At 41.5% G+C, this 27,526-nt stretch overlaps 1 pseudogene; it reads left to right on the plus strand.

Moving 5' to 3' along the window:
- The first annotated feature begins 1,348 nt into the window (after positions 1–1,348).
- Positions 1,349–22,817, plus strand: LOC116046496 (annotated as a pseudogene).
- Positions 22,818–27,526: the final 4,709 nt, after the last annotated feature.

Here is a 27,526-nt window from a genome sequence, read left to right on the forward strand (position 1 = left end):
CCGAAATCATTGTGAAAAGACAACACAGGGGTCGTAAACGTCAAACAAACACTAGCGGCATAGGCTTTGCACCAAAATACAACAAACCAATCACCGACAAGATGGTTGGGGGAGGGGATGGGGGTTAGTGACAGTCAGTTTGTCATTACGGAAACATGGGGGGAGGGGCGAGCTTGCTCTGTTTTGTTTGGTATTTACTTGGAACGGCAACAGAAGTGACGTCATGCAGGAACTCATAGTGCACCTTTAAGCCGCACACACTTATAGCTATGATAATGTTGACTTGCTAGCAAGATTTATAGGTATCTGCAGCGGGCTGCTAGGTCCATCCGCTTCCCCCACCGCAGGGAGACTCCTTTGCAGAGAGGTAAATACACAGCCCAGGATACGGACAATCTGGTTAGCCATTTCCCAGTATACTCAATTCAATTCAATTCAATTTTATTTATAGTATCAAATCATAACAAGAGTTATCTCAAGACACTTTACAGATAGATAACTCTATAATTTACAAAGACCCAACAATTCCAGTAATTCCCCCAATAGCATGCATTTAGTGCGACAGAGGTGAGGAAAAACTTCCTATTGGGGGGAACCCCGGGTGGTGAGGAAAACTTCCTTTTAGAGAGAAACCTCTGACAGACCCATGGTCTTGGTAGGTGGTGAACAGTGATGAACAGTGGCATTCTAGTCACAATAAAGATAATGGAACTATGATTAGAAATAGTAGTTGTAGTAGTTCATGGCGTAGCAGGGCACTGCAGGGCATAGCAGGGCACTGCAGGGCATAGCAGGACGTAGCTGGACGTAGCAGGGCGTAGCAGGGCACTGCAGGACATAGCAGGGCACTGCAGGACATAGCAGGACGTAGCAGGGCACTGTAGAGCGTAGCAGTGTGTGGCAGGGCATAGCAGGGCGCGGAGCAGGGCCACGGCGACAGATGCAACCATGATTTAGGTGCCACCCTAATCCAAGGAAAACTTCTGGGCAAAAAAAACAAACATAAGGACTCTGGGGAATAAGCTCCCCAGAGTATACTGTATCTGCTGTTCTCCCAGTGGGAAGTGAAGCGGTTGAAATATCCCATTTCCTCTTTCCTCTTATGCAGGCGCAGAACATACATGCTACTCGGCTGTAGTCGTTGCTGTGTGTTCAAGTGCAACTTTTTGGCCAAGACACAGGCAACATGAGGAGAGTTGAAGAAATGTCAGAATTAGGCATTTAGCCACTAGTTCTTTGATGTCTGCTCAGTGTGTCAGCACTATACACTGTTTCTGCTTGATGTTACTGTTTACCTTTTGCTTATTTACTTTGCTCCCTGTATAGGGGAGCAAAGTACACAACTAGAAGGGGCAGGGTTAAGATGAGTTACACTTTGAAAGCAAGTCAATTAGCTTGCCTCTTCAGTTCAGTCCAGTCCATCAACCATGTTTGCCTCAATCTTCTTGATATGGCTCTGCATTGTATTCCTCATCCTTCTACTCAAATCTCAGAGGCCCAAGAACTTTCCCCCAGGACCCCCTATCCTGCCGATACTAGGGAACATTTTGCACCTGAGCCTAGAGAACCCCCTGAAGGACTTTGAGAGGGTAAGAAAAAACAGTGAAATTAATGTTTTGCTCTTCCAATGCCTGAAATTGTTATGGCATTGATGTAGTTACTAATAAATCATAGTAGCTACTTAAAAGATGTCTACAGTGGTTCAATACTTGTGTTTTTCCTAATAGTAATAGTTTAAGCAATTGCTGGACCATACTGCACTTCTGACTATGAATAAAACCTATTGGCTGCTGTATTTTAAGTGTAAAATAAAAAACAATTGGGAAAGCCAATACAATCTTTGCACAATATGCTTCTAAGTGTAAAGGTTACTCACAACAGGTTGTCTGTACATAGTTGACTGCTTGTGCACTTGGACAACAGCCAACCAGTGGTACAGGTATGGGTCATTATTGTAGCAAAGTTATTGCAAATTTGTGTGTGGAGATTTCTGCAACTGTATCTCAATCCACGTGTTCTCATTTGCTGGTTTTTAAATTGCACTTTCAGATGATAAAAGACTGAACTTTGTTTGTGTTTATTAGTAAATTGCCCTTTCAGTGAGTGATATCCATCTGAAGTTATGTGATATATATGCATTTTAACATTGACATTGTCATATTGTTCTCTCCCAGCTGAGGAATACTTATGGAAATGTCTACAGTCTGTTCCTCGGTACCAGACCAGCTGTAATCATCAATGGGATGAAGGCCATGAAGGAGGCTATGGTGACCAAGGGCACTGATTTTGCTGGACGACCCCAAGACCTGTTTGTCAATGACGCCACCCAAAGGAAAGGTAGAACAGACATGATATGTCATAGGGCAGATCATGTTTAATTGAACTTACATATAGTACATACTGTATGTCAGTAATGTATCTCTTTCTAAGCATGTACTGTATGTAGGGATGGGGCAGGTACCATGAATCCTATATATATTGCTAAAATGTATGGTTGTGCAGTTTACATTTTTATTGTCATCATTACTGTATCCCAGTAAATGAAATGCTGGGAAATGGTGAAAAGGGAGAAACAAACACCTGGGGTAGAAATTACCGGTCACATGTTGCCTAGTTTATCTTTGTAGGAGGCTTCTCTTCACCACTCTAAGAAAAGCAGAAGGTGCGTACCGATTGCCTAGTAGTAACCTGCTATGCGACTGCACAGGGTATTCAGCCATGTTGACTAAGGGGGCTTTCACACCTGAAAGTCCGAACCAAGGTCCGGACCAATGTTCAAGTCTTTGGCACCTACAACACCAAAACAAATTCCTTGTAAGTGTAAAAAACGTACTTGGCAATAAAGCTTTTCTGATTCTGATTCTGAACAACTGATTTAAAAGCCTAAAAGGAAGTTTTTCCTCGCCACTGTTGCACCATGCTTGCTCGTGGGAAATTGTCGGGTCTTTGTAAATTATAGAGTGTGGTCTGGACCTACTCTATCTGTAAAGTGTCTTGAGATAATCTTGTAATGATTTGATACTATGAATAAAATTGAATTGAATTGAATTTATTCTCTGCTCTGATAGCCGCAAGCTGTCTGCTCTGAGCACATTCACCGTCACACTCTCTCAAGAACACGCTAAGCACTGAGCTATTCCTTCAATTCAATTCAATTCAATTCAATTTTATTTATAGTATCAAATCATAACAAGAGTTATCTCGAGACACTTTACAGATAGAGTAGGTCTAGACCAAACTCTGTAGTTTACGAAGCCCCAACTATTACAGTGGTTGCCTCAAGAGCAAGCATTAGCAGTAGCTATTGCGACAGTGGCAAGGAAAAACTCCCTTTTTTGTTAGGAAGAAACCTCGGACAGACCCAGACTCTTGGTAGGCGGTGTCTGACGGCACCAGTTGGGGGAGTGGTGAATGGTGGCAATAGTCATAATAAAGATAGTGAAACAGTGATCACAATGGTAGTCGTAGTAGTTCATGTCATAGTAGGGTACAGCAGGGCGTTACGGGGTGTAGTGTGGCACAGCAGTCTGGGTGGACGCGGTTGGACGCGGCAGGACACAGTCGGACACTGCGGGGAATCGCAGAGCGTAGCAGGGTGTAGTAAGTCCATAGCGTCAGCTGCACCCAGGACCCCGGTGTAGGTGCCACCCAATTCCAAGGCGATGTTCTGGGTGAAGAAGAAGCAAAGGGACTCCGGGGAGAAAACTCCCCAGAGCTAGGTTAGTAACAGGCATTTCTGGGACTAAGATGCACACAAAAGGAGACAAGTGAAAAGAGAGAAGAGGGAGCAGCTCATTGTGTCCTTGGAAGGAGCTTCCCACAGCAGTCTAGAGTTATAATAGCATAACTAAGAGAGGCAGGCTAAAGAGAGGGGCCCTGGACCGGGCTCGTACTCTCCCCTGCCGGAACGGGCTTGTACTACTCTACTCTACTATGCTGCAACTCGTCACTCCCTAACTATAAGCTTTATCAAAGATGATGGTTTTCAGTTTATTCTTAAATGTGGCGACGGTGTCAGCCCCCCGAACCCAAGTTGGGAGCTGGTTCCACAGGAGAGGAGCCTGGTAGCTGAAGGCTCTGGCTCCCATTCTACTTTTAGAGACTCTAGGAACCACAAGTAGCTCTGAGTTCTGGGAGCGCACTGCTCTAGTGGGACAATAAGGTACTAAGAGCTCTTCTATGTATGATGGTGCTTGACCATTTAGTGCTTTGTAGGTCAGGAGAAGGATTTTAAATTCAATCCTGGATTTTACAGGAAGCCAATGCAGAGAAGCTAATACAGGAGAAATGTGATCTCTTTTGTTAGTTCTTGTCAGAACACGTGCTGCAGCATTCTGGATCAGCTGGAGGGTCTTGAGGGACTTATTTGAGCAGCCTGATAGTAAAGAATTACAGTAGTCCAGCCGGGAAGTAACGAATGCATGGACTAGTTTTTCAGCATCGTTTTGCGAGAGGATGTTCCTGATTTTGGCAATGTTACGAAGATGGAAAAAGGCTGTTCTTGAGGTTTGTTTTAAGTGGGCGTTAAAGGATAGATCCTGGTCAAAAATGATTCCTAGATTTCTGACAGTAGTGCTGGAGGCCAGGGCAATACCATCTAGGGTAGCTATATCTTTAGATAATGAAGTTCGGTGGTGCTTGGGTCCCAGCACAATAACTTCCGTTTTGTTTGAGTTTAACATCAGAAAATTGTGGGTCATCCAGGATTTTATATCTTTAATGCACGCTTGAAGTTTAGCTAACTGACCGCTTTCGTCTGGCTTAATTGACAGATATAATTGGGTGTCGTCTGCGTAACAGTGAAAGTTAATTGAGTGTTTCCTAATAATATTGCCTAGAGGAAGCATATATAAAGAGAATAGAATTGGTCCAAGCACTGAGCCTTGAGGAACGCCATGGCTAACTTTAGCGTATTTGGATGGTTTATCGTTAATATTAACAAATTGGGATCGCTCAGAAAAATAGGACTTAAACCAGCTTAGTGTGATTCCTTTAATGCCAACTAAATGTTCCAGTCTCTGTAAGAGGATGGTATGGTCAATAGTGTCGAATGCAGCACTAAGATCTAATAAGACAAGTATGGAGACAAGTCCTTTGTCAGCAGCAGTTAGAAGGTCGTTAGTGATTTTCACCAGTGCCGTCTCTGTGCTATGATGCTTTCTAAATCCTGACTGAAAGTCTTCAAATAGACTATTTCTATGCAGAAAGTCACACAATTGATTAGCGACTACCTTCTCAAGGATTTTGGAGAGAAACGGGAGGTTAGATATAGGTCTATAGTTGGCTAAGACCTCAGGGTCGAGGGTGGGTTTTTTCAGAATAGGTTTTATCACAGCTACTTTAAAAGACTGCGGTACGTGACCCGTTAATAAGGACATATTGATCGTATCTAGTAATGTGGTATTGACCACGGGTAGTGCTTCTTTAAGTAGCCTCGTTGGAATGGGGTCTAAGAGACAGGTAGTTGGCTTAGCTGAAGAGACCCTTAACATTAATTGTTGGAGGTCTAAAGGATAAAAGCCATCTAAGTAAGTATCAGGTCTTATCGTTCTCTCTAGCCCTCCTGCGCCCAATGGTGAGCCGTTAGAAGCTGTGGGCAGAAGGTGATGAATTTTTTCTCTAATTGTTATAATTTTATCATTAAAAAAGCTCATGAAGTCATCACAGCTCAGAGCTATAGGAATAGATGGCTCAACAGAGCTATGACTCTTTGTCAGCCTGGCTACAGTGCTGAAAAGAAACCTTGGGTTGTTCTTATTTTCTTCTATTAGTATTGAGTAGTAGTCTGATCAGGCATTTCTGAGGGCCCTACTATAATTTTTTAGACTATCTTGCCAATCCACACAAGATTCTTCCAGTTTGGTGGAACGCCATTTACTTTCAAGTTTTCGTGAGATTTGTTTTAATTTGCGAGTTTGGGAGTTATACCAAGGTGCTAGTTTCCTTTCCTTCATCATCTTCTTTTTGATAGGAGCAACCAAGTCTAAAGTAGTCCGTAGGCAGGCTGTAGCAGCGTCTACAAAGTTATCAAGTTGGGAGGGACTAAAGTTAACATAACGGTCCTCTGTTATATTAAGGCATGACATTGAGTTAAGTGCTGTTGGAATATCTTCCTTAAATTTAGCTATAGCACTGTCAGATAAGCATCTAGTGTAGAAACTTTTATTTAATTTCATATAGTCTGGTAGTAGGAATTTGAAAGTTATTAAAAAATGGTCTGATAATAAAGGATTCTGCGGAAATACTATTAAATCGTCAATTTTGATGCCATATTCTAGCACAAGGTCGAGGGTGTGGTTAAAACAGTGCGTGGCCTTATGCACCCTCTGACTGAAACCAATAGAATCTAGCAGTGAATTGAAAGCAGTACTAAGGCTATTGCTGTCAACGTCCACATGGATATTAAAATCACCTACAATAAGTACTTTGTCTGATTGAAGGACTACGCATGATAAAAACTCTGAGAATTCAGATAAAAACTCAGAATATGGACCTGGTGCTCGGTAAACAACAACGAATATAATTGGCTGTACTGTTTTCCATGTTGGGTGTTGAAGATTAAGAACAAGGCTTTCAAACGAGTTATAATTTAGTTTAGGTTTAGGATTAATTAACAGGCTCGAGTCAAATATGGCTGCAACTCCCCCTCCTCGGCCTGAGCCTCGTGGAATTTGGGTATTATTATGACTGGGAGGAGTGGCTTCGTTTAAACTAACATATTCGTCATGGCCCAGCCAGGTTTCGGTGAGGCAGAATAAATCAATGTGGTTATCTGATATCAATTCGTTTACCAATAATGCTTTCGATGACAGAGATCTAATATTTAATAGTCCACATTTGATTTTCCTATTCTGTTCTATCGTTGCAGTGGTTGTTTTAATTCCAATTAGGTTGTTTAGTATAGCACCTCTTTTGTTACTGTTTTGTTTAAACGGTCTCAGTCGGGGAACAGACACGGTGGTTATGGGATTATGAATGGGTGATTGCTCTGAAGGGAGCACAGAGGGGCGTGTAGCGCTGTATCTCTGATTATTGACTTTGGGAGTGTGTCTGGTCAGTGTGCTTGTGGGAGTGTTTACAGGATGTAAACAGTCAATCAGAGGTCTGGGTATGCAGGGCGTGGTGCAAATTTCCACGTAGCATCTGGCTTCCGCGTGTATTGGGATGAATCCCATCCCTGCTGAACAGGGAGCCTATCTTGTGAATGCTGCATGTGAGCTGGAGCCAGGTGTTAAGGGAGAGTAGTCTACTAAAGAGGCATGATCCGCGACCTAGAGATGGAAGTGGGCCCGAAATAAAAACCGACTTTCCAGTGCTTTTTAAAGCCTCAATGAGAGTGGTAAAGTCTCGCCTTGTGCGCTCACACTCCTGAATCCGAGTGGACATGTCGTTATGTCCACAATGGACCACGATGCGTTTGATAGAGATCGGAAATGAGGGTATCAGGTCCATAACTTTAGCCAGGATGTCTGCAACTTTGGCTCCGGGAAAACAGTGTGTGACAGCATTATGAAACCGTAGGTCTCTAGTGATGGAGTCCCCAATAATTACTGTGGTTAGGGGGAAGAGCGGACGAGGAGTGGGGGGGGTGTGGATAGCCGGTGACGGGAGCAAAACAGTCAGTGTCGGTTTCAGATGGGCAGGGAAAAGAAGAGGAAGATTGCTTACCGTTCGGTTGTGGGGATTGTTTTTGAGGAACGTTGTCATTTGGCCGATCCAGGCAGTGTAGGCCACCGGACCGTCTGACTACCGCATCCCTCAGAAGCTTTCGCCGCGCGGTAGCAATCGTCTTCCGTGACGACGGCTGGTCAGTCTGCTTTGAAGCGGGGCGAGCCCGGTGAGCCGCATTGGCCGCCACCGGCTCCGACTCAGACAAGGCGTTGAAGCGGTTGGAGAGGCTGAGGCCAGGAGGCGATGGAGCCCTACCCGAGGCTCTCTTTCGGCCGCAAACCACCTCAGTCCAGGGTGGCTTGATAACCGGTGTCGAGCAGGACGATGGGCGTGGGCAGGCAGCTGGGTCCCATGGCGCGGTATCCTGGAAGGCCGCCGAGAGAGATGAGATCCGGAGCGACTGATTATGAGCCACGTCCAAGCAGGCGGTTAACAGTCATGATATGTTATAGGGCAGGGAATGTATTATGGGCAGGGAATGTATTATCAAACTTAGCTAATTAAAAAAGAGAGGACTTACTGTAGGACAGTAATGTATCTCTTTCTATGCATGTACTGTTTGCAGCATATGCGGAGTTTGCGCATATGGTCATGATTGTTCATGACCAAATATTTTATAAATATTTTAAATAACACAAAACAACTAAATGGTGGTAGATAATACATCTGATTTCATATAGGCCTACTGCTTTAGTAAAAAATATATTTTTTCAGGGCTCTGGCTCTCGCCTGAGACCATTGTCCACGCATATGTAGGACGCAAAAAACGAAAATTAATGTTGCACTAGTCTGGACATCTTGCCGTGCAACGTTGATTGCGGGTTTTGTGTAGATTTGGACTTTTATACGTTTATTCCAGTTTGTTTAAACGACGAAGTGGAGAGGCCTCGTTCACCTGTTTGGAGCTGGCTGGTGAATGTGACGCGCGTAGGCCTTGCTGGATACACCGTGACCCTTTTTGTGGATCTGCTGATCGCTGTGGAAGAGTAACTTACTACTAGTAACTTACTGGAAAATGACTATGAATAAACTTAACTTAATCTTGTCTTGAATCCCTCATAGAGCTGTCTCAGGTTTGTTAAAAAATTAGTTAAAAAAAGAATATATGTTAATATGCTGTGAAGAGTTAATACTAAAACAGGTTGGAAAGTACATATGCTCTGGAATAGAACAGCAATGCTCACATTGGACATTGATAACATTTGACATTAGATGACATGTAAGCTCATACTGTATGCTCTTTGTGTCACTATACTATACCTAGGAGTGATTTTGGCAGATTATGGCTCTAGTTGGAAGGAGCATCGTCGCTTTGCGCTTACAACTTTGAGGAACTTTGGTATGGGGAAGAATTCCATGGAGGAGAGGATTCATGGAGAGATTGATTACACCATTGATGCACTGGAAAAGAGCATTGGTATGTCATCTGAGGGTTCACACAATCTTCATACGGATGGGAGGGTAAACTTTAATTAGGGAAATCTGAGCAGCACAAATACTCCAATATTGTTTGATAATATAAAAAGGTGGGCATTGATCATACATTTTCATTAATATAAATTAATTTTGCATTGTGCGGTTTAATTTTCTTTTGTATTATTGTACAATGCTATGTTATACTTTTGTAAACATTATGTCTTTACAGGCAAATCCTTGAATCCTCAAGTTATGTTTCATAATGCGGCCTCCAACATCATCTGCCAGGTTCTGTTTGGTACACGCTATGAGTATGATGATGAGTTCATCAAAGTTATTGTTCGATGCTTTACTGAGAATGCCAAGATATCCAATGGACCATGGGCTATGGTGAGTCAAAGCATGTTTCTGCCTTACAACCTGGCTTAGAAATATCAACAAGATTAATGTTCAAATTCACAAAAGGAATTTAGTTCAGTCATTTTATGAAAAAAGGTAGAACAAATTGTAGAGGTTGACCGATAGTGGATTTTGCCGATAGCGATAGCTAGGTTGGGCCGTATTTACCAATAACCGATTAATCGTCCGATAGTATTTAGAATTGATACTGGATGAAAACAAACATGACACTCCAAGTAAAACAGTGCTGAACTTTATTATAAAAATAAAAAAAACTGTATTCAACCATGAAAACATGCTAAATGAAATAAATATATAAATATAAATAAATATTGAAGTCAATAAGACATTCATTCAAACTGAAACAAAAAGTAATAAATAACAAATAAAAACAGTTAAACTCAACATGTAACTGTTTAACTGTACAGCAATGCTACACAAGCATGTGTGTTGTCTAAACAGTTCTCCTATATATTTGGAGTCATCCAGTGCAAAAATAAACATAATGAGCATTGTAATTCATATAAAGGACAAACTATTTACATTTCTTCAAAAAAGGCCCAAATGTATGCCAAATCTCAAAACAGTGACGCCATTCTTCTCTGTAGAACGGTTTAGAACGGTAACAGACGATCTCTGACCTGGAGGGATCTATCTTTCCCACTTTATACTCTTTGTTCTCGCTTGGATGACCATATAAGGCGTAATGTGTGACGGACCTGCCTTCCCATTGGTTGAAAACATAAACAAAGGCATCATGGGAGATTCCCTTGTCGGTAGCACCCATAGACTGTATATAAGAATGGACCAACAGCTCCCGTTGCTCTGGACGGAGACCAGTGAAGGCCTTTAGAAGCACTTTTCCGGTGAGCGCTGAGCGTTACTACGCAGCCTCCAACTGAGAGAAACAACGTAAATGTGACGTGAGCAACCTGTCTGAAAGTTGGAAGTCTTCTGGTAGCTGTGCCAAGAGAAATCTCAATAATTCCCAATCTTGCAGAGAAAGAGAGCGTAGGTATATGTAAGGAGATAACATGGACACAGGCTAATTATTGCTAACTGAAATGCTAGTTAACATAAGTAATTAAACTTAAACAGCTAATGTAAGTCCAAACTGCCTGCGAGCTTCTCCTGTACTATACGGTAATTCCTCTACTATGCGACAGTAAGTTGCGTGGTTATGACACAATCATTAGCCTATTTTTACAAAAACGTATACTACGGAGCCATAACGTGAGGTACAAGGTAATGGAGCCTTTTATACATTGTTGTGTTTCTTTAGAAATAAACAATGGACAAATAAAGTCTTTAAACGCTTCAGATGTAAAGTTATTCGCTGTCAAAGTGACGTCAAAATGAATGGCAGTCAATGGAATGCTAACGGGGGGGTGATCGCTTTGTAGCATCAAAATGGCGCCTTAGGAGATTCGAGCTCTGAAGCGAAGTTTACCCCCTTGGTAGCACCTACTGTCTATGGTTAGTACGGAGTTAGCGGCAGAAATGACCGAAAACGTGATGAGTTATGGACACCAAGTGGATAAATCTTGGATGTAACAGTTTGGATTTAATGCTCAACAACCCAGAAAAAAGGCACAAGTTCCAGGCTGGATAGAAAATCACCTGTAAAGGCTAGAAAGACACCAAAGACACCCCCGTGATGGCTAACTCGTTAGCTTTTAGCTGCAGCAATCAGTAAGTCTCTACGTTTAACTGTTATTAAATTATCTAAATATGAATCAGAGGTGCCGTTTGGGATCGTGGACGATCCTTTAGGGTTCTGATTCTGACATTTGGGTCGGACTTGCGTTTATTTTTGTCAGTGTTTTAACCGCTTGAGGTAAATTAGCCTACTACTAATGTTTAGCGTCATCTCAGCCTCGAAAGCAAACAAACATACTGTTGTGCTGTTCTTTCTCTACTAATGCAGCATCTATTCAACAAATGAATAACTTTATACATACCTTTTTGCTGTTGATGCTTTAAACGCGCATCTGATGTCAGCCTTCTCCGCACAGCATGTGCTCTCAGTGCAGCGCGCAGTAACACGTGTCGAAAATAAACAACACGAGGCATCAGTGATAGTTTTTATTTCGCCTCTAGAGGCCGCTATTGTAATGCATGATGCCAGCAGACCCTTCTCAGCTCTCGCGTACTGTGTAATGAATGACAGCGCGCGCTTCTCAGCCGCTCCAGCAACGGATGCAACCAGGAAAAACTATCGGTATTGATTTTTGCCGATAACGATAGTTCCACCAATCAATTATCGGTGCCGATTAATCGGCAAAACCGATGAATCGTTCGACCTCTAACAAATTGCAACAGAAGCAAACACAACTGATTTTGCATCCTCAATATGTCCTGAGTAAGGAAAAAAAAGCCCCGAAGAATCCCATTAGGGGAAAGTTTAGAAAAATATAGCCTATTCATACGCCTATTCATTCTTTTTCTCACGTGAATAGGGTAAAAATGTTAACCTTTAGATATCACCATGAAAATGACTGAGTTCATTATTTACATCAAGACAAACAAAAAATGTATTACAAGTTTTTTGAAATTGTTTGTTAACATGGGCAAATGGTGCATAATCTAATATCATATGTGCACAACAACAGATCTAAACATTGGGTATAGCCAGGTCTTGTTGAATTTTGTTGACATCTTACAGTAAAAGACTTAATGTTAAGGTCTGAATGGAACCCATCGGATTTTGAAATTAAAAAGCCATTGAATTTTTGGCACTGAATATTTATGCATTGAAATTATGTATCTGAATTTTTTGCCTCTGAACTTATTCTCACCTTTTTATTTTTCTAAGTTCACAAATTCAGAATCAAAAGTTCAACATTAAAAAATGAAATATACCAAATTCAGATGCAAAATACAATTTATAAAATTCAACTCATATATTTTAAAATTCAATAGGCAAAATTCAGCTGCAAAATGTAATGTATAAAATTCAGTGTTAACATCTGGGAACCCTAGGAAAAGCAATCCACGCTCCACCTCTTTCCCCATTTTTGGATTAGACGAGAGTTAGGCAGCGTAACCCATTACCAAGACCTTGACTGTCAGAGCCAACAGGAGTCACCCACTTGGAGCTTCATTTTGGCTCTTCAGAAACCTATGGCTGACGTTATGGAAACTACTTCCAGATTTATACAGGCTATGGTTTGGATTGAAATTAACTAATTATGTATCTTCTTTTACAGCTCTATGACTCTTTTCCCATTATTCGTGGCCTGCCGCTGCCCTTCGCCAAGGCCTTTAAAAATGTTGAGGTATGTTAATTGGACCTAAAACTTAATGTAAATATCTATATCTGCTATATCAGTTTGCATGTTCTCCCCGTGCTTGCGTGGGTTTCCTCCGGGTGCTCCGGTTTCTTCCCACCATAAAGACATGCATGCAACTAGGACTACAGTTGAAAATTAGCCGACTGGCTAACACTGGCGCATTTACAGAGATGTTGATTAATGTGCATTGTCCTAATCAAAAATAAATAAATCTTAATCTTAAATATTAAATCATGGAAAAAAGTCTAAATTAAAAAAAAATTAATTAAGGATTAAACATAAAACAAAGAAAAACATTAATGGTACAATGGATGTTTTTACTAGTCTCACACACATATACAATGACAACATTTAAAACATTGCAAGCATTTTGACAGTGGAATGGGAATAAATTTAAATTAATACAAATTATGAATGTTGAAAACTCTGTTTTTCAGACTTGTCAGAATCTTGCGATTCGTTTGATGAAAGAGCACAAGAAGACCCGAGTCCCTGGAGAGCCACGAGACTTTGTTGACTGCTATCTGGATGAAATGGATAAGGTGTGTGTGTGTGTGTGTGTGTGTGTGTGTGGCATGTTAAGAGTTCAGCTCACTACCATATGTACAAACGTGTCCACAAGCGTGTGTAGTTTTCATGCCCCATAGTATGTATTTGTGTGTATCAGTAAGGCATGATTGCATTTAAAGGGATATTTCACCATTGGAAAGATGAATATATCTTTAAATTGGGTCACTTATGTAGTAGAAATGTGAAATGTTTTAGAAATTGGTGGATTCTAGGCCGAGAAAAGCCAGAAAATGTGTTTTTGGCTCATGTGGATGAAAGACACCAAATCCTAGAATGCAATTGCTTCGCTGCTTTAGAGTCTACTCCCAAGCCACGCCTACCGTTTACAGACAGTAAGACAGTCAAGTCAACTCAAGTGTGTTTTATTGTCATTTCAACCATATACACGAAACAACGTTTCACCATGGCTCAAGTGGTTACACATTTAAAATATATAAAAACGACATTATATAAAAATGACATACGAAACAGGCTACATTTAGTGCACACATTATTATATTATATTGTTTGTTCTGTTTAACCTGTTTGTTTAACTTATTTTAGAGAATGTGTGAATATGCTCCTACAACACCAAAACAAATTCCTTGTATGTGTAAAAAACGTACTTGGCCATAAAGCTTTTCTGATTCTGATCTGATTCTGATGCTCTGTAATGTTCAGCTAACACTTAGCTACTAGCATTAGCGCTTGGTTGACTGTAAACACCGAGTATAAACACAGCCGTAAATTTGCGTAGAATGCTCACCTCCACTAGCTAGTCTTACCCGGTGACAGAGCAGCCGGCCTGGTAGCTGGATAGTCCGATACAGCAATGTTTCCACAACAACAAAAACACAGCAGTCTCTGAACTCGCGTTGGGAGTTTCGTTGAAGTTGGATGTAGTCCAGTTTGTTCATTTGTCTAATGAGCAGACACTTGCAAGCAGGATTAATGGAACAGGTGGCCGGATAGCGTTAGCGTTGCACCAGCACTCGCTCCGCGTTCCCCGCTGATGATCAAGGGCGTCGCACCCGTGGGGGATGTGGGTGTTTTAACACCCACACTTTTCCCGGTGAGAGGGTTCAACACCCACACTTTTTCTGCAGTTTTTCCACAGTTTTGCACAAACGCCTTGCGTCGAACTGCCGCCATAGCTACGTCGTAGGCTGCGTGTAGCGATTATATTGCCTGAGTGAACAGAACTGCGGCCATAGCAACACTCTGTTTTTCATGGCAACGGTGTGTTATACTTCGCAGCGGTCTTAACAGACATTGGAATTCAACCAATAGTCCACTAATTTTAAGAAATATAATGTAAGTATCTTTAGTGTTTGCCGTACATTTGTTATCACCGTTAATTTGTTACATCAATGTAAAGCTTAAAGGAGAACTCCGGGCAATTTTTACGTTAATCTTGATCGCTATAAGTATGTGAGTACTGTCGATAGCAAAAAAAAACGAGCCGAATCGGTGCTAGCTAACTGGAGCTGCTGCAGCTAATGCCGAGAGCTCCCACTTACCATAAAGAGTGCCTTTGTGCCTCTTAACAGACACAAAATGCAATTAAAATGTCTGTGCAACATGAACAGGGCCCTTACATGACAACAAGATGCGTTTTCAACTCAGACATTGTTTAAATTCACCTACCATGTTAGCTGCGAGCTGCCGTCTGGGATGAGTGAGTGTTCAGCCAGGCTTCGGTAATAATCATCACGCAGCAGTTCCCTGTGTATTTGTAGCATATATATCCATTTTGTTTGTGATCCATCTGGCGTTGGTGAATAGTAGTCTCTGCAGTGGCGAACTGTGTGTTAGTTGCCTTAGCCAGGCTAGCAGGGCCGACCGGCATCCTTCTAATTCCTCCCCGCCTTCCTCACCTGCCGCGGCCGACAACAATCCACGGGCGCCCGCTGGTCTGATGGATGTCCTCCAGAGGACAGTTCATGCTTTCGCAGCGAAATTTTTGCGGCGAAAAAAGTTTATTTCCCCCTCAAAAATAGGCAATTGAGCACTGTAGTGGTTATGATCATATCAGTGACTATGTAACTACATGGAAACGGGCCAAATGATGCCTGTTTCTTGTACAGTAATAGCGTTACTGAAGGCTAGCTCTAGCTCCATAGGTTACTCCAAGCTTCTTCCCTTGTGAACACCTCCGCTCTTCACTCTTCTCACACCACGCTCCGATCTGCACACTGCTGTTTACCTTTTCCTGCTACAACTGAAATCCCACGGGACTTCAGCGCAAGACTACAGCCAGCCTTCTGTAACGCTGTTACTGTACAAGTAACAGGCATCATTTGGCCCGTTTCCATGTAGTTACATAGTCACTGATATGATCATAACCACTACAGTGCTCAATTACCTATTTTTGAGGGGGAAATAAACTTTTTTCGCCGCAAAAATTTCGCCGCGAAAGCATGAACTGTCCTCTGGAGGACATCCACCAGACCAGCGGGCGCCCGTGGATTGTTGTCGGCCGCGGCAGGTGAGGAAGAGAGGGAGGAATTAGAAGGATGCCGGTCGGCCCTGCTAGCCTGGCTAAGGCAACTAACACACAGTTCGCCACTGCAGAGACTACTATTCACCAACGCCAGATGGATCGCACACAAAATGGATATATATGCTACAAATACACAGGGAACTGCTGCTTGATGATTATTACCGAAGCCTGGCTGAACACTCACTCATCCCAGACGGCAGCTCGCAGCTAACAGGGTAGGTGAATTTAAACAATATCTGAGCTGAAAATGCATCTTGTTGTCATGTAAGGACCCTGTTCATGTTGCACAGACATTTTAATTGCATTTTGTGTCTGTTAAGAGGCACAAAGGCACTCTTTATGATATGCCCCCAAAACTGCCGTTCTAGCTAAGTGGGAGCTCTCGGCATTAGCTGCAGCAGCTCCAGTTAGCTAGCACCGATTCGGCTCGTTTTTTTTTGCTATCGACAGTACTCACATACTTATAGCGATCAAGATTAACGTAAAAATTGCCCGGAGTTCTCCTTTAACTCTTTAATGCTGCTGGTACAAATTGCTATCGTAATTAGGTAGATACAACCCGAGCTAACGTTAGCTAACTGAACCTATCATTCAACATTAGGCTGTTAGCTAGCTAGCTAGGTTGTCTTTTGCCATTTGTGTTCGTAAAGTTTAATGTCCGGTGGCATTTTCATCTCTTTTTATATGCCGTTACTGTAGCTATATGCGTAACGTTAGCAGAGATTTAGAAAATGGTGTGTTTATCAGTTGTAACTACAGGATGGGAGGTATCTGCACCTTTTTAACTTCACTAGCAACGTTAAATGAAAGCTAATATGTACGAGTAGTTTCCCATGTAAGAAGTATAACGTTCCGTAACATTAGCTACGTTATAGCATTCATAATAAACGGACAAACGGATCATAATATAATTACGTATGTGCTAATTTGCATAAATAGCACAACAGATCTAAACATTGGGTATAGCCAGGTGAAAATGTCTTGTTGACATATAACCGTAAAAGACTTAATGTAAAGGTCTGAATGGAACCCATTTAGGCTACCAATGAGCATTAATACATAGAGGCAGGAAGAAGTGCTTTAAACCAGATTGATTATTGAGTGTATTAAACCAGTATTATTATTGCAGAGATGGGGTTTGAAGAACAAGGGTAAGGAGAATGCAGAAGACAAAAGGTAGGTAAAATAAAAGTGAACCCCCAGAAACCCCACGGACCCAGCCCCAAACCCCATCTCTGCAATAATAGGCTAATTAATAAAGCCTGGTTTAAAGTACTTCTTCCTGCCTCTATGTATTAATGCTCATGGGTAGCCTAAATGGGTTCCATTCAGACCTTAATATTAAGTATTTTTCTGTTATATGTCAACAAGACATTTTCACCTGGCTATACCCAATGTTTAGATCTGTTGTGCTATTTATGCAAATTAGCACATACATAATTAGATTATGCTCCGTTTGCCCATGTTAACAAACAGTAGGATTATCCATCGTTTTTATTGTTAATAAACAAATCACATCCATCCCCCTCACTTTTGAAAAGCTTGCTACGCCCCTGCTGATGATGTCCCGTTACCGGCCAGATGCATCGAGCAACACAGCTGGTTTCCATTGCCGGCGGGCGAAACTCGTGTAGTGTGTCGAGTATTCTGTCCGTAATAAAGTTTCCTGCATATTCTCCGATCTGTACCAATGTATCCCGGTGGTACACGTGTGCGGTAGTTTGAATGCACATAATTGTTGTTCTCAAATTCGCTTCGGGATGAATAAATCTGTCTATCTATCTAAAAGTCTTCTGCTGAGGCAGTAAGCGAGGATTCAAGATGGCTGACGTTCATTTTTGACTCGGCAATTTTCGGAAAAAGACAACAGTCCAACTCCCTATGGGCTGGTTGAAAACATGCGGAAGTAGCTCCTACTACTGGCTGTAGTCCATTGCCTCTGGGCAAAAATGTTTTTTTCCAGACCCACAATACAGAGATCTCTCCTCTCAGGGGGACATGAGGGAGGGAAGCACGATCATTCAAAAATACTACTGTGTTTCTGCTGATACAAAGCTTAATGCTAAATCAGTGAAGTATCCCTTTAATGTATGTTTGTATTAAAACAATCATTCTCCACTTTTTAAGAGAGGCGATGATGGTTCTTCCTTTGAAGAAGAACAACTGAGGATGTATGCTCTAGATCTTCACTTTGCTGGGACAGACACTACCTCCAACACCCTGCTTACTGGTTTCCTCTACCTTATGACCTACCCACACGTACAAGGTATGCATGCACATGTAAATTGCCATCGGCTCCATAGTTCTACCATTGTCTTTCTATCTGAAAGTTGATCTATTCATTTCATGCTCTTGAATTATTTGTATGAAAGTCATAAACAGAAGGGCGTTTTTCATGAAAAAGGCGGTGACAAGATGCAACACCAACCAATAATACACTTGACTTATTGCTGCAAATATGAACAAAGCTCTCACCTCAGTTATAAAAGGACAGTATACTGTAAATCACAGCAACAGCTCAGGTACACCATATTTCTGCAGTAAAGGCACACTTTAGCACAAATGTGTCCTCTCTGAAATAGTTAATTAAATTCCATAGCTCGCTAATCACAATAACGCACTATGCTGTACAAATGAATCGTTGTATGTAAATGTATCTATGTTCTGGAGGCTCCGCCTTCTAGCCATTCAAGGTATCAGCTGCAACAGGGGACAACAACCAGACCTCCCCTGGTCCCAGCGCCCAAAGCACAATATGTGCCAGCTCAACAAGCCTCCATCATGGAAGCTTCATATCATGGGCCCAAACATTTGATTCCTTACTTTGTACATACGGACCTGAGCAAATGTTCATGTCTGAAAATAACCTTCGAGAACCTGCTGCTTCCAGATGGGACGAAGTTATTTAAATACCAGATATTAGTGCACCATCTAAAGTTGGAGGAGGTTGTCTGGTGGCTGATGCCTATTTCAATGCACCTACTACAATACACACACAATGGCTCCACTGAATGAAAAATGTGCACTTAACAAGATAGCTACATTGATTAGGTGTTTTCATCTCTATATAAGACGACCCAATGTGTACCTAGATACAGTGACTATGATATGGTTCAGGGACAATACATTTGAATATGGAACAATTCAGTTCGATTCGGTGCGGCCCAATGATAGACTTCTATGACATGATAGCCAAAGAGTGTTGTGGAACTTTTTTTTTCTAGTGGGAAGATGGACAAACCTTGTGGACCCTAACTCAAAAGTACACCAAAAAACGACTTTATTTCAGTAACAAGAGTAAATGTTTTTTTTTACTTCTACACCTGCATCCAGGTTTACCATTCACCCACACTCAGTCATGATGTTTATCGTGTCATCGTCTTTCCATTTCAATTGTATTGCTAATTATTGTTATCTCTCTGCTGTATCTGTCAGAGCGTTGTCAGCAGGAGATAGACGAGGTGTTGGAAGGGAAGGATCGGGCCAGTTTTGACGACAGACATAACATGCCTTACATGCAGGTAAATCATCAGGCATATTTGACATAATAATTTCACTTTTATTTTATGTTTACACATGGGTCTAAGTGGTAGGTAGGGGAATGAACCACATTTATCATGATCTTGTTTGCCTGGTTGTCAGCATATTGCTGGCAGGTTCCCATATTGCAAGTTTATTGGTCTACTTTTACACAAAAAAAGTCTCATTTTTTTTCTTCTGCCCCAAGTCACATAAAGCATAAGAACATGTTTAAATTTCTCTTCATCCAGGCTGTGATCCATGAAGTGCAGAGGATAGCCAACACTGTTCCACTCAGTGTCCCTCACTGTATAACTAAAGACACAGAGCTCATGGGATATTCCATTCCCAGGGTAAGAATCAAATGGTATAGTGAACACTATAGTGAAGTGTTGTGGAAAGAAACCTCACTGTACTGGATCAGCAGTAAGTGTAAGAAAAAAGTTAAGTGTCTTTCAATGTTGGTAACACATTTTCTAGTCTGGATCAAGGAAATACATAACCAGGATAAGCCCCTCCCCTAGCTTACTGCTATATTTGTGTCAAAACACCTTCGCTACAGGGAACAACCCAAAACTAGCAAGCTAACGCTAATGTTGTAAACGGTAAGTTTTGACGACATTTTGAATCGTGAAATAAGGCAGGCCTGATTGTTGGTTTTTTTCAGTGCATGATTGTAAAGCTTTACTAAGAATATGTTTACGGCATTTAGCCTTCTATCTAACAGGGATATTTTCTCCTAAGGGCACACTGATCATCCCTAACCTGACCTCAGTGCTGAATGAGGAGGGACAATGGAAATTCCCCAATGAATTCAACCCTGAAAACTTCCTCAATGACCAGGGAGAGTTCTTTAAACCAGAGGCCTTCATGCCTTTCTCTGCAGGTATGAGCGCATGACCAAAAAAAACTCTCAATTGTATCACACCTTCAGTGGCATGCAGACACAGTGGGTTTAATCAAACCATTGTTAAGTCAGGAGACTAGTTTAAGTGAACAATTATTTAATTAACACATGCACAATAGATGATAACTGAAAAAGTCTTTGGCGATTAGACCCCATTGTGACGGAATCATATTTTAAAGGGTTTAGAGAAGCCATGAGTAGTGTAAGGTACCCTTGATGGAGTCTAGACACTGACGGTGGTGGTGATGAATGAAGAGGAGGCTGAAATCTGGACGGTTGAGAAGTGGGGCGGGCTTTGCGATCTCAGACCTGGACGCTGGAAATGATGTACTAAACGCAGGGTGGAGAGAGGTTGTGACGATTCACACTGAAATGATGGCTGACAGCAATAGAGAGGAGTTTGTTAAATGTTGACAGCATGGACATGATTTGCTGATAGAGACTATGGCTAAAGCTGAGCAGTTTAACTAAGGTTGATTTCACACCTACCTCGTTTGGTCCGTTTAAAACGAACCCTGGAGCGTTTGGTCGGATTGTCCGGTTGGTTTGGGCTGGTGTGAAAGCTCATCCGAACTATGGTGCGGCTCAAACAAACAAACTCTGGTCCACTTGAAAACGGGGGTCTCGGTTCGTTTCCAAGTGAACTAGAGGTCGGTTCACTTCAGGTGAGAACACGATTTTACCCAAATACAGGAAGTAAACCAAAAACAGAGCTTGCAATTTTAACCTTGCACACAATTTACGTACTTATATATGATTTAAGGGATGATAACTTTCATATCCATAAGCTGTTTTGAGCCCCCATGGCTGGTCGTCTGTGTGACATCATCATCTCTCTCTCCTTCACTTGCTGTGTGTCAGCTGCTCACATTGATCGCCTTCTTATACAATATTAGAAACACTAAAGCAGAACCAGAAAACCCAAGATGTTATAAATGCGGTGTTGCTCCATTATTTCTGAGACCAGAATTATCGGCGAGTTTCGGATATTCTGTCCAATAAACAAGCGACCGTCTCAATCGTGTGACGTGTGTTTACAGTGTTTGGTGCGTTTGACAAAGTACAGTGTAAAAGCAAACCGAACCAAATGAAAAATGCAACAATGTTGCAACTTTACCCCCGAATCACCACTGAGTCCACCGAACTATAGGTGTGTAAGCGCCCTAAAAGAGTAAACACTAGAGGTCTGATCGGGCCGAATTTTTCCGTCCGAACCCGGCCCGCGTCCGACAGAGCCGTGACCGAACCCGGCCTGAGCCCGACAGGCATTAAGATATTTATGTCCGAGCCCGACACAGTTAAAATCTTGTTTTTTCATACTAATGACACATGTACGTTTGTTTGTGTGGAAAGCCCACTTTTATTAAGCAACTACAGGAAGGCATTCGGAAATGTCAACAGATGAGCGCATCAGCGCACACGGGGGAACAAGCGCACGTTAATAAGCTGTTTAATTTAAAATGTTCAATGTGTTAACCTTTCCTGCTAGCTTCGATTCTGACCGTGGTCAGAAAACCAGGGGAGACTCGTTACCTCCAGGGCCGACGTTATATAACGTCAGGGTTAAAATCCCGTTTCTGGTGAGCAGATGAATGAATTTGGCTTTCAGTCTGGGGTTTATCTCGGACACCGCACATACTGTGTACAAAACTTAAACTTATTCCACCAACTCCGCTCCGGTCGCATCTACCTCTTTCTCTATCTCTCTTCTGCCCACTTTACACACGAAATGAGCTCTCTAAAAGGAGCCGCAGCACCATGTTACAACCAATGCCTTATCGCGCTGATGTGATCGAGCCCGACCCGAACCCGACCATAATTTCTAAATATCTGTCCGAACCCGGCCCGTCGGGACCCGTCAGGCTCGGGTCGGGTATCCATGCCTTATAAAACACCCCTAATCAGCTGATAAGAGGAAAAGGGAGAAGAGGGTGAGAGAGAAAGAGGGGGTAATGAGAATTGAACTAATGCTAAGCTTCATTAGATGACTTTGAAGTCTTTTTTTATGTCCCAGGTCCTCGTATGTGTCTTGGAGAGGGTCTGGCTCGTATGGAGCTCTTCCTCATCATGGTGACCCTGCTGAGGAAGTTTAAGTTCATCTGGCCTGAGGATGCAGGAGAGCCAGACTACACTCCAGTCTATGGGGTCACGCTGACTCCCAAACCTTATCGCATGAAGATCCAACTCAGGGCAACACAGTGAGGCTGTCTGCAGACACACCGACTGGCATTTGCTCTTTCTTTAGTTTTCAGCTGCCCTATTCACAGCAGTCACCATCTAAATGCAAGCTATGACAGCTAACAACACACATAGTGAATTATGCCAGGCGTCATATCTACATTATATCTGTTTAGGTTACAGGCTACAATGTGCTTTTAATGTACTGTGTGTTCCATTAAGACTTACTAGGTCATTTTGAATTGAGACTGTCCTCCCAGGAAGAACGACAGCATCAGTCGTTTCAGCAAGTACTAGTAGAAATTATTATAAGAGCAAAGGAGGAAGTCAGGTGATGTTTTAAAGCGACTAAGTCTGCATAGCAGAGGTCCGGGTGAGTGGAATGGTTGTTGTATCTGATGATTTATAACTTTGACTTATGTTTAATTATGCCTACATATATTCAATTCAAATGTATTCCATATTGTACTATGTTATTGAGGTTATGGTGAGAGAGTTGGGGCCCTATGTATAAGAGAGGATGCAGATGCTGGGTCTGGAACAATGACAGGAAAGGGGTCCTGATAAGTATACGTCCTGGTAAATGTGTATTCTGTCATTCTATAGCGAATAACCAGTTTAGGCACAGTCAACTAATGACCTTGGAGAGGCCTACAGGAAACCTATGTTCAACAGTGTATGAGAACATGTTTGTTATAAGATTATGCTATGAGGTTGATTACATTAGCAGAGGGGCCCCAGGAACACACATACACCCTCCCACTTTAGGTCATACAATGCATAGAATATATACCCTGTGTTAACAGCAGAAAGGCAGAACGACTTTTTGGAAGAATTCGCGTTGGTCGTTCTCCAAGCTCTCTGCAGGAGTTTGTAAAATTGATGCTGAATCTTTGTTTGTAATAAACCTTTTTATAATCAAGAACAGTGTCGGCGGATTCCTCTTCATACAGCATCACAGCATTACTATTTAAGACACCACAATTTTGGCGACGAGGATGGGATCGGTTGCATCTCCCAGGTCATCGTTTCATCATGGGCAACCAGGGACTGACTCCCGCTTCATTGGTCGACTATAAGGTGAGCTTTCTCACTATTTGGGCGCTGGTCAGTTCATGTGTGGCTCTGTGTGTGCGATGAGGGATTGCACCGTATCGAATCTGTGTGTATTTTGTGTAGTGATTGCTGTGTGAGGGGGAAGTTCCGTTATAAATTTATTTGTGTTAAAATCAACGCAGACAGGGGGAAGTGTGAGTTAACATATGAGAAATAAGAAGAAAACAAAGCAAAGGCTTTAAGGAAGCTAGAGAAACAGAGGAAAAGGAATAGGAGAAAACGAAGCAAAGGCTTAAGGAAGTTAAAGACATAGAGAAAAGGGAGAAAAAAGTAAGGGATTAAGGAATATTCACATAGACGATGTGAAAAGATTTTAAGGAATAGGCAAATTGGATTAAAGAAAACAGTTTAACCCTGGCCAGGGCAATTTGGCTTAAACAACATAAAGAAAAAGGAAACAAGAGAAAATAAAAACAAGAAGTAATAAGGAGAAGATAAAAGAATACAGAAAACAACAGAAACAAAGAATAAAGGATAACGCCGTTAATCTGATAAAAAAGCCCTTTGAAAAAAGGCGATCACAGGATGGGCCGTAGTCTTGAACTTTTATTAGATGAAAAGTTTGAGCCAGTTCTGAGAACTGAGGTGTAGACTAACAGTTCAATGGTAGGTTTCCCAATCGATGCATTGTTGACGAATAATGTTCGAAGCAGACTCCATTGGACTTCTATATCTAGGTAGCAAAATAAAAAAAATTAAAAAAAGACAAAAAAAAAAACAATACGGCGGAAAGCAGACTCTTTTTAGGAATTACATGCATGAATGATGTCGACTTGTGTGTGTATGAGAGAGAGTGTGTGTGAACAGTGGTGTGTGTGAGCAGTGGTGTTTCTGCTGTATGTGATAGGCTGTGCATGCGTGATAAGGATATCCTATATTAGATATATATGAAATATTCTGTTCATTATGGCGTTTTTAACGTTTTTAAAGTGTTAAAATGTATGAGCCTTCTTTGGGAGGACGTGAAAATAGATTAGGCTAACCTATAGTAAAAATAAGAAGCTTCAAAAGTAGTATTTGTGTTTTATGTTTTGTGTTGGTTTGTTTTGTCCTGTGTCATTGTTGTTTTAATGTGGTCTGTTGAAGGGAAAAATGGAGAGACAATAGGTCTGTCTGTTGAGAGAATTTGCTGAGAATCATTAAGTTTTCTCTGATTTCTTTGAGATCGTTTAAACTGCTTTATGATAGCATATTGCTATTTGCATTATCTGCCGCTTTGAAACTAGTGAGATTAAGAAATTTTATGTTGAAGTAAGCTGAGTGATTCTTTAGTTATTCTTTTGGTTGAGTGTGAGCCTAGGTTCCTTAACTCCAGTGGAGTTCCTCACACTGTGAAATCACACTGCTGACTGATCTGCGCATGTCCAAGAATGCTAGGAATTCAAGTTTTCACAGAAAGTTTAGGCCACTCCTTGCCTGCACTAAAGGGCAGAGACGGAGCGGCTAAAGGAGAAGGGGGGTTGAGTGTAGCTCAGTAAAACATTAAAGTGGCTGTTGCTTGACTATGAAACTATGCGATTAAGATCCATTAAATTTATAAATGAGAGTTATGTTGATAAAAAAAGAGAGAGAAAATGTCATAAACACCTAGAGAAATGGCATTAGAATTTGAAATGTCCTTCTAATTAGGAAGCCTTAACTATGCTTGCTTCTGTAGCATGAAAAGAAAATTTGGGAGAAAGATTTGAGGATAAAAGTAGGATAATAAGGCTCAGGCCTGAAAGAAAAAGGAAAAAGAGAGATTAATAGCTGGCATAGGTGACTTGCTGGAACTCAAATCAGTGATTGATCACCCTGGATTAAGAAAAGTCCAGCCTCTATACCTCTATTGAAAGTAAGAGATGAGAGGACTGATTGATGGGCTTCAGGATTGTCACCGCTGCCATTTTAAAATGTTGGACCACTTGTTTTGAGTGGCGGGACATCTAAAAAAATGATTTTACTTTGAATAAAACAATTCAAAATTTGATAATTCTGTAAGGTTTTTGATTTTGCTAAAGTTCTCCACTGTCACATGTGGTTATGTCATTGCACCAAGGAAATGAGTGACATTTGTGAAGGTGGAAAACAGAATGAATGAATCTGATTCCTGTAAAGAAACAGCGAGTAATTCAATCCTAATCAAACATTTTGTCTTTTGTTACAAAAGATGGTCAGGAAAGCTGAGAGAAGATGTTAAGTGTATGCTGTAGAAAGGGAAAAGAAAGTTTTATGGGACAATGGAAAAAAGGCATGACTTTAAGGGAAAGTTAAGGGTACAATAAGGTACTAAGGTGGATAAAGACAGAAAGAGAGTGTTGTGAAAGTGACAGAAAGACAAAGAAAGAGATAAATGTACTTTTGAATTAGGATACTTGAGTTTGTACTAATATTATTGTTACAGAGACAACTGTAGCATTGGGGTTACAATCTACAGGAGGGTAAATGTTTAGATGAAAATAGTAAAAACTGCTATACCATAAGCACAAAACTTAGGGAAAAGAGATAAATTATGTAATTTTCAGCAATGACTAACAGTAATTTTCAAGACAAATTGCTTTTGGATCCAGTTTAAAATGTGGGGTATTTTCTGTGTTGTTACTTTTGATACTTTAAGTACATATTCTATGATACTTTTCTTACTTAGGTAATATTTTTGTAGCAACATTTTGAATCAATGAGGTCATAGGTTAGAAGCAAGAAAACTAAAATGAGTATGATTAAAAGTACAAGTAATGCTTCTCGGAGGTGTTGTTTTGTGTTTATTCAGTGTGCCTCGATGGATGTCAGAGCAGACCTGTCTTACTCCTCTACAAGCTGATTTGGTAGTCAACTTTGGCCCCATCCCCCACATACTTGCACCAGAAACTGCATCTGCATCTGGAGCAGCAGAGAAGGAGGGGCGACAGATTTACAACTGTCCATGGTTAAGTGACTGAATTGGACACCCAGATGGCTCCCAGGGCATGACCAGAGACTGACATTAAAGAAGTAACATCACACATGCCTACAAAGTACTTTGGTGAAACATTCACAGATGAACAATAATTGAGAGAGGACAAGCTGAAACAACCATAAAGATGAATCCAAGCTCCAAAAGTAAGAAGAAAATGAAACATCTGGAAACTAAGGGCAGACTGAGGTTTAGCAAGACAAAGGAGGATGATGATGATGATGATGATGATCAGAGTGATTCAGAAGAGTGTGATGAAAGTGAAGATGGAGACAGTAATGAAGATTTGGAGAGCAGAGGAACTACAGGATTCCATCCTGCAGCGATTAGCATAGAAGAGATTGAAAGAGACATGGAGCAATTGGAAGAGCACTTTGAGAAGCTGAAGATACAGAGGGACAAATTGCTGAAAAAAGGATCCCAGAAAGTGGAGAAGAAGTATACAAGATAGGAAAAGAAAGAACAACAGACAAGACAAGACAAGAACAGACAAGAAAAAGGGGCACAAGGAAGAAGAGGCTTCCAGTGATCATTCAAGATTTGGAGTATAAGCCCTTGCAGAATACCGATATGTCAGATATTCTTCATAAATTGCCTACTCTTCAAGAGGGAGCACATCCTTGGATTGTAAAGTTGGAAGAAATTATGACGGGAACACAGTTTGCCATAGGAGATATTAAGAGACTTTTGGCTAATCTCATTGGGATCCCAGCTATGGGAGAAATCTTCCAGAGAGCAGGACTTAATCGATATGTGGGGACTTCTGTATATGATCCTGAGTTGTTGGCTGCAAGTAGAGGTCGTCTGTGGAGAGCGCTGAGAGATGAGTATCCAACAAATGTGCATCCAGATAACGTCCTGATTGAACCATTGGGACAAGAAGAAAATCCGAAAGCTTATGTGACAAGAGCTTATCAGGTGTGGAGACATATTACCGGAAATGATCCAGATGTGAGCCAACTGGAACAGTCAATTTTGCGAACCAAACTGCAGGAGGGGCTGCCCCTGCCAGTAAGGAGTAAACTAGCAGAGGTGATTGGACT

The sequence above is a fragment of the Sander lucioperca genome, chromosome 7, assembly GCF_008315115.2.
Source record: "Sander lucioperca isolate FBNREF2018 chromosome 7, SLUC_FBN_1.2, whole genome shotgun sequence".
NCBI classification, from domain to species: domain Eukaryota; kingdom Metazoa; phylum Chordata; class Actinopteri; order Perciformes; family Percidae; genus Sander; species Sander lucioperca.